The sequence below is a fragment of the Erythrolamprus reginae genome, chromosome 4 (genome assembly GCF_031021105.1).
Source record: "Erythrolamprus reginae isolate rEryReg1 chromosome 4, rEryReg1.hap1, whole genome shotgun sequence".
NCBI lineage: Eukaryota > Metazoa > Chordata > Lepidosauria > Squamata > Dipsadidae > Erythrolamprus > Erythrolamprus reginae.
Window position 1 is genome coordinate 29,597,134 of NC_091953.1, and position 9,015 is coordinate 29,606,148.

Below are 9,015 nucleotides of genomic sequence, written 5' to 3' on the forward strand. Positions count from 1 at the left end.
AGGCTGCTGGGAAGCCGCGCGGCTGTTTTAAAAGGGGACAGCCAGGCTGGGGGGCTTCCCAGCAGCCTCCCGAAGCCGAATGCCAAACCCGAACTTCTGCGTTCGGCGTTCGGAGGCTGCTGGGAAGCCCCCCAGCCCGGCTGTCACCTTTTAAAACAGCCGTGCGGCTTCCCAGCAGCCTCCGAACGCCAAACCCGGAAGTTCGGGTTTGGCGTTCATAACACGAAAAAAGTTCATAAGAAGAGGCAAATTTTTTCTGAACCCCGGGTTCGTATCTTGAGTTGTTCGTAAGACGAGGGGTTCGTATCTTGAGGTACCACTGTATTTTAAAACATATATCAATTGTAAATTGTAAAATATATATTAATTGTACAGGGGAAGACTTCAGCTCAGACATAATGCTACTTATAAGTAGCATTATGTCTGAGCTGAAGTCTTTCCCTGTACAATTGATATATATTTTACAATTTACAATTGATATATATTTTAAAATATAATGATTATTCCTCCCCATACCCTTTGCTGGTTTTCATAGCTATTGTTACGTTATTTTCAAATACAATTCAATAACAATGTTCAAAACAAGGAGAAAGCTTGAAAACTGGAAATTGTCTGGCAATGAAGGGAGAATATAAAACCCAATGTCTGATCTTTTCAACATAAGCCACCCTATCCTTTAATGGCTGGGTGGTCTGGCCATTAACATTTGAAATACTATAAGTCCATGTATTAGCCATATGCTAAATTTAAAAAAAGGTTTGAATACTAAGTATAATTTTATGCTATTCTGCTGTTTTCAGGCAATAATCCTACTACCATATACAATGTTGCCTGAAATCATCAGTTAGAAGTTGGAATATTTTAATAAAGTTAAAATTAGAATATTTTGGACATGTGATGCTACATCCAGAAATATACAGCATACTTTACTTAATCCTTCAAAGAGAAATCGAAGGTAAATAAGATCCAGGTGGAAGAACATAATGGCTTCAAAATTTAAGCAACTGGTTTGGTCAAAACTCAATAGCAATTTTTTGTGCAGCTATTGATAAAAATAGGATTGCCAACATGATCGCCAATATCCAATGATGAATATGGCATGAGAAGAAGGATTAAAAACGATTAAATGATGACTTTTGCCTCAAACAGCTTTTATATGAGCATTTAGTTTGCTAGTTAACACTGTATTGTATATTACAGATTAGCCAGCTATATATTCACTTTTATGTTTTCCTTTTTTGGAGTGTGTGTGTGTGTACAACATGTGTATACTTTTTAAATGTTTCCAATCTTATGTATTATATTATATTATATATATAATATATAAATATTATATTTTATTTTTAATTACTAATTTATTTAATTAAAATATTTAATTACTAATAGTTTTTTTTTATTTTTCTATGTGGATCTATGACATTAATAAAGGTTTTGATATGATGCTATATAAAAACCAAAGTTTAATCTCATTCTAATAATATTTTAGTTTCCAAACTCTTTCCAAACCTGTATTGTAAGCATGTAAAACCTTTTCTATTAAATAATACATTAGTCAATAATGATTCAAAATCATCATTATTTTTTTTTTAAATGGCTAGAAATTAACAAAGCCATGTATTTTATGGCAGCCCCATAACAATATGTTTTTACACCATCTGGGCTTTTAAAATCTAGTTAAAAAAATAAAGGCTGTCAAATTTGAAAGCATTTTGAAGAACAAGCTGCCAATACTCTAGAAGTACAATGTGCATGTACACCCACCCCCACACACCTATGGTTTGGTGAACTCTGAAAAAATGACACGGGCTAAAGAATTTGGTAGTCGATGTCTGAAACCATGAAACCATGTCCCAAGCAATATTGACCTTTTCAAATTGTAAATGAACGTAACTATTACAAAATGTCATGAGCCTTCAAAACAAGCCAAACGTATGCATTTTGTGAAGCACAAAAAAGATCCAGGGGACACACAAAACCCTCAGAGCTGCCCAGAGTAGTGTTTTGTAAGATGGGTGGTTCAGTGATGGGTTGCTACCAGTGCAGTAAGTGACTGCACACTGGTAGCGGCAACCAGATTGTGCAATTTGCACACGACCGCTGGTGTCAGTCCTTCGGGCGCTGCTATCTTTTTTCTTTAATTTTTGGTATTTTTTGCTTATTTATTGATAGATTAGATTAGATATGATTAGATATGATTAGATTAGATTAGATTAGATTAGGTTAGGTTAGGTTATATTTGGATTAGATTAGGTTAGGTTAGGTTATATTTGGATTAGATTAGGTTAGGTTAGGTTATATTTGGCTAGATTAGATTAGATTAGATTAGATTAGATTTGTATGCCGCCCCTCTTCGGAGACTCGTAGCAGCTCACAACAAGAAACAGTACAAATCCAATATATTAAAACAATTTAAAACCCTTAATATAAAAAACAATCATACATCTCATACAGACCATACATAAAGCGGAAACGGCCCAGGCGAATCAATTTCCCCATGCCTGACGACAGAGATGGGTTTTGAGGAGTTTGCAAAAGGCATGCACAGAAGCAAAATCTCATGAGGGGACTCAGTGAGTTATTTCAGTGAGTGCGCATGCGCGGAAGCAAACAAACCATCAAAATCTCTATCACATGCGTGTCCTCTCACAAGATTTTGGTGCGTTTTTGCTTCCTGCGCATGCACGCATGAGAGACTTCTCACGCTGCAGCACATTGGTAGCAGCATGTAAGAGCAATCCGCCCCTGGGGTGGTTGTTTAAGTCTTTTGAATGAACAAATAAAATTATAATATTTTTTATTATTATTATTATTATTATTATTATTATTATTATTATTATTTATTAGATTTGTATGCCGCCCCTCTCCGAAGACTCAGGGCGGTTCACAACAACAATAAAAACAATATTCTAGCGAAAACAAATCGAATATTAAAAAAGCACATAAAAACCCTATCATATTTAAAAACCAAACAACACATACATATCCAAACATAAATATAAAAGAGCCTGGGGGAAAGGTGTCTCAATTCCCCCATGCCTGACGGTATAGATGGGTCTTGAGTAATTTACGAAAGACAAGGAGGGTGGGGGCAGTTCTAATCTCCGGGGGAGTTGATTCCAGAGGGCCGGGGCCGCCACAGAGAAGGCTCTTCCCCTGGGGCCCGCCAAAGGACATTGTTTAGTCGACGGGACCCGGAGAAGGCCAACTCTGTGGGACCTTATCGGTCGCTGGGATTTGTGCAGTAGCAGTGGTTCCGGAGGTACTCTGGTCCAATGCCATGCAAAATAAATAATTTGCCAATTTACCAAAAATCAATAGTTGGATATACATAGAAATGATACTCTAAAAGCTAAAATAATCTTAACATTATTGCATCAAAACAATAAATAAAAATAAAACCATCTTCTCTCCTCATTAACCTGGCTGCTACACCAAAAAATTGCCACCCTTGTTTACTGTGCATTAAGCAAGATAAAATAAGTAAGACAAGGAGTCATGAAAAATCCAGCCATTATATGACGGTTGCCCAGAAAGTAATGTACCACTTTTTTTTTCAGCCTACAGAAATGGTACGAATGTGAAACTTTAGATACATTATTTGAATTGTCAATAGTGCGTGTGTAAATTTTGTGTCTGTAAGTGATGTATGTTACAAGCATCGCTAAACAGGTTGGACAGTGTTACTCCATCCACCCTACAACCCTGACCTAGTTCCCTTAGATGTCCACTTGTTTGGGCCATTAAAGGATGCCATTCATGGGAGACATTTTGAGGATGACGAAGAGGTGATTCGCACAGTGCAGAAATGGCTTTGTGACCAGAACAAGGAGTGGTACCAATAAGGCATACAAGGCATACAGGCCCTTGTGTCTCGCTGGAGGAAGGTTATAGAACAGGACGGAGATTACATGGAAAAATAGAGAGTATAGAAGAAACATCATTCTTTCTTCTGCGTGAGTTTCATTGTGTTCAATAAATAATTGTTGAAGAAAAAAAATGTGGTGCATTACTTTCTGGGCGACCCTAGTAGATCACCACTGTTATCCAAATTTTGAAACAGAGCTTGGCTTCCCAGATTCTACTTCTGTTTGGGGGTACTGAAATGTTTCAGCACCCAAAAACAGCCTTGTGATAAGAGAACCTAATATAATACATAGTACATATATTTTTAAAAATAAATAAAACAGATTTTTAATTTACTGAGCTGTGCAAATTGTCAGCAATCATGGACTGAAAGACATAAACAGTTTCAATTAGAGCTAAACATGCCCGGCAATTGCATCTTATGTAAGCTTGCTTCTTTCATCAAGAGTGTGTTTAATAGGAAAGGAAAACAACTAATGATGACAATATAATCAGTGAAAAGCATGCTCACATTGAACACACTAATGAATAATATTAAAGAATTGTATAGGTCCGGCGGTAATTTAGGACACCGAACAAGCAGCTTGGTGGGTGGTTCCGACATGAATCAGTTTAATAACAATAAGTAAACTTTGATGGCGATATTTGAAAACAGCCTATATGCAGAAAATATTGCATCTGATCAAAAGTATGTAAATAATAATAATAATAATAATAATAATAATAATAATAATAATTTATTAGATTTGTATGCCGCCCCTCTCCGAAGACTCGGGGCGGCTCACAACAAGCGATAAAACAATATTGTACAGGCACAAATCTAATATTAAGAAAAAACTAAAAACCCTATCAATTTAAAAAACCAAACAACACATACATACCAAACATAAATTATAATAAGCCTGGGGGAAAGGTGTCTCAAATCCCCCATGCCTGGCGGTATAGATGGGTCTTAAGTAGTTTACGGAAGACAAAGAGGGTGGGAGCAGTTCTAATCTCTGGGGGGAGTTGATTCCAGAGGGCCGGGGCCGCCACAGAGAAGGCTCTTCCCCTGGGGCCCGCCAGACGACATTGTTTAGTCGACGGGACCCGGAGAAGGCCGACTCTGTGGGACCTTATTGGCCGCTGGGATTCGTGCGGTAGTAGGCGGTTCCGGAGATATTCTGGTCCAATGCCATGTAGGGCTTTAAAGGTCATGACCAACACTTTGAATTGTGACCGGAAACTGATCGGCAGCCAATGCAGGCCACAGAGTGTTGTAGAAAGCTAGCCTGGAAAATAGCTTCCTTCCATTTTAATTGACTTCTTGTTTAGTGTTTTTTAGCAGATCCTTTTAATGTACATACATGCATGCATGCATGCATACATATATACATACATACATACATACCAATAGTAGCATCAAATAATTTAAAATCTAAAAAAATAATTGCTAGAAAATCCGGAGAGCCACATATTTAAGTGGTACCGAATTGAGAAAACGGGGCTGACAGAGTGAGGAAAGAAATAAAAAGAAAATTCATATCCCACTTTATGAAAATGAAGAGGATGATGTTTTTAAATAGCATCGAGTAGGAGTGGACAGCAGAAAGTTGACCTGGATTCATAGATTGCACTGTGATTTGTAATACTATAATTCTAAGCACTTTAAAAAAATATATATATACAGTACCAGGCTCTAGCTATGAATTATTGGTAAAAATATTCTATTCCTTCTCTAATAAAAAAGATGAAAGCAGACATTTTACGATCCTTGAAATTCACCTACAATGTATCAAGAGAGTAAGGGACATGGAGAAATCTTTTTTAAAATCCTATGGGCGCTAGAGATAAGTAGGATGCTTGGCTGCATAGCTAGAGGTATAACAAGCAGGAAGAGGGAGATTATGATCCCGCTATATAGAATGCTGGTGAGACCACATTTGGAATACTGTGTTCAGTTCTGGAGACCTCACCTACAAAAAGATATTGACAAAATTGAACGGGTCCAAAGACGGGCTACAAGAATGGTGGAAGGTCTTAAGCATAAAACGTATCAGGAAAGACTTAATGAACTCAATCTGTATAGTCTGGAGGACAGAAGGAAAAGGGGGGACATGATCGAAACATTTAAATATATTAAAGGGTTAAATAAGGTCCAGGAGGGAAGTGTTTTTAATAGGAAAGTGAACACAAGAACAAGGGGACACAATCTGAGGTTAGTTGGGGGAAAGATCAAAAGCAACATGAGAAAATATTATTTTACTGAAAGAGTAGTAGATCCTTGGAACAAACTTCCAGCAGACGTGGTAGATAAATCCACAGTAACTGAATTTAAACATGCCTGGGATAAACATATATCCATCCTAAGATAAAATACAGAAAATAGTATAAGGGCAGACTAGATGGACCATGGGGTCTTTTTCTGCCGTCAGTCCTCTATGTTTCTATAATGAAAATGTAATTACCAGCCTCCCCTAATCTGGCTGGCACCCTTGTTAGTTCCCTTTAGTATTAAATTTTTAACATTAATTACCTTTAGTATATCCTGAGAAATAACCAAACATATTTTCCACAGGAAAAAGTCTTCATAATTAATTCTAAAATCTAATTCTAAATGTATCTGGACCTTTAATCTGTTTGCAGCTTTTCAAGATCAGTCTTATTTAGTTTTTTCCTTCAGAAATCATACTGGACCAATATATTTAGATCATCTTCCATTCTTCTTTGCTTAGTGTGCAAAATTTTAAATACCAATTGCTATGTGCAGAAAGTTCTCATTGAGTGACCGGGGTGGCGCAGCAGGCAGAGTGCTGTACTGCAGGCCACTGAAGCTGACTGTAGATCTGAAGGTCAGCGGTTCAAATCTCATCACCGGCTCAAGGTTGACTCAGCCTTCCATCCTTCTGAGGTGGGTAAAATGAGGACCCGGATTGTGGAGGCAATAGGCTGGCTCTGTTAAAAAAAAGTGCTATTCCTAACATGTTGTAAGCCACCCTGAGTCTAAAGAGAAGGGCGGCATAAAAAGCGAAAAAATAAAATAAAATAAAATAAAATAAAATGAAATAAAATAAAAAATAAAATAGGGCAGGCAACTCTGTTGCTGAGTGACACAGACTAAATGAAATATCAAATGATCAGATCATACTTACATCCGTCATTAAGTCTATCACTGATCATTAAGCACTGAACAACTAAAGTATGTTATCATATGACCACTACGTGTAACTTTTTGCTAATTTCTCCATTGAGTTTGCTTGTTGGTAGCCAGCTGTGAAGGTCTTATATGGTGATCATGTGACTGTGGCACTATGAACTTTGTACATGTGTACCAATTGCAAAGAGCCCAAATTGTAACCTTGAACAGTTTGCTGCACAAGACTTCCGTAAGCGAAGACAACATGTATATGGAATCTCAAGCATTCTGTAGTTATTGAATAATCAATTAATACAGCTTGGATGCTAATGAAATTGGAAAGCACGAAGCAGGAGCTGTATATTTAGAACTAGAAGAAAGTATTAAATCATGCTTAACTAAAGCTTTATAGAAGTCTAATTAAAATACCAGGAAAACATTATCCAAATGATGAATACCTCTTTCCCAGAGTTGTTTGTGATACATTGTCAATTTGTACACTTCTCTTGGAGCATTATTTCCCACAGCATACAGCACACCCACAAAAACTTCTATTATTAGTAAATATAGGGTTTTTAAGATTTTGAATCTGTATGGAAATTCAGAATCCTCTTAAATAGAATAGAATAGAATAGAATTTTATTGGCCAAGTGTGATTGGACACACAAATAATTTGTCTTGGTGCATATGCTCTCAACGTACATAAAAGAAAAAGATACATTTGTCAAGAATCATGTGGTACAACACTTAATAATTGCCATAGGGGTCAAATAAGCAATGAAGAAACAATCAATATTAATAAAAATCTTAGGATACAAGATTTGTATGCCGCCCCGAGTCTTCGGAGAGGGGCGGCATACAAATCTAAGTAATAAATAAATAAATAAATAAATAATAAACAAGTTACAGTCATAGAGGCCTAAGTGGGAGGAAAAGGATGATAGGAATGATGAGAAAAACTAGTAGAAATAGAAGTGCAGATTTAGTAAAAAGTCTGACAGTGTTGAGGGAATTATTTGTTTAGTAAAGTGATGGCATTCGGGAAATAACTGTTCTTGTGTCTAGTTTTTTTGGTGTGCAGTGCTCTGTAGCGACGTTTTGAGGGTAGGAGTTGAAACAGGTTGTGTCCAGGATACGAGGGGTCAGCAAATACTTATAATCATAATATAAATATTTATATTTATAATATAAAATTATTTATATTTTATATAAAATATAAATAATCAGGGGAGAGTGCAATATACAATGCAATCTCAAGAATAGATACAAACTTTATTATTGTTTCATTCTCGGCTGGTACCACAAATTGCATTACTGGGTGAGTTTGAGAGAAGGCATTAAATCTCATGTAAGAGGCTACACAATCTTACTCTTGCCATTTCATAGTGCATTCTGTAGAGATCTTAACGTGATTATATATTTCTGTTCTATTTTTTAACCTCTATAATTATATCACTGTAGCAGGAGTGGGTTCTACTTATCTTCCCCACCGGTTCGTATCATGACATAAGTGCATGTTTTGTATGCGAGCACTCGCTTCACTCATGCATGTGCTTCTGCACAGAAGCTTTTGCACATGCACAAACAGGAATTTTTTTTGCAATTCACAGTGACTAGAGGATCGGTTTAGGATTGTGGACTGCTGGTCATCACTGCCAGTTTGATGAGTGGTGCCGAATTTCTGCTTTCAGTTCCCAAGGAGCTGCTGATACAGTTCTACAGAGGAATCATTGAGTCTGTCATCTGCACCTCTGTAACTGTCTGGTTTGGTTCTGCAACCCAACAAGATCGACACAGACTTCAGAGGAGAATCAGAACTGCAGAAAAAACAATTGCTGCCAACCTGCCTTCCATTGAGGACTTGTATACTGCACAAGTCAAAAAGGGGACGATGAAAATATTTACTGATCCCTCGCATCCTGGACATCAATTGTTTCAACTTGACTGTAAAAAATATGACTTCAGTAACCGAGTTGTCGAAGAGTGGAACTCATTACCGCACTCTATAGTGTCATCCCCAAACCCCCAACACTTTA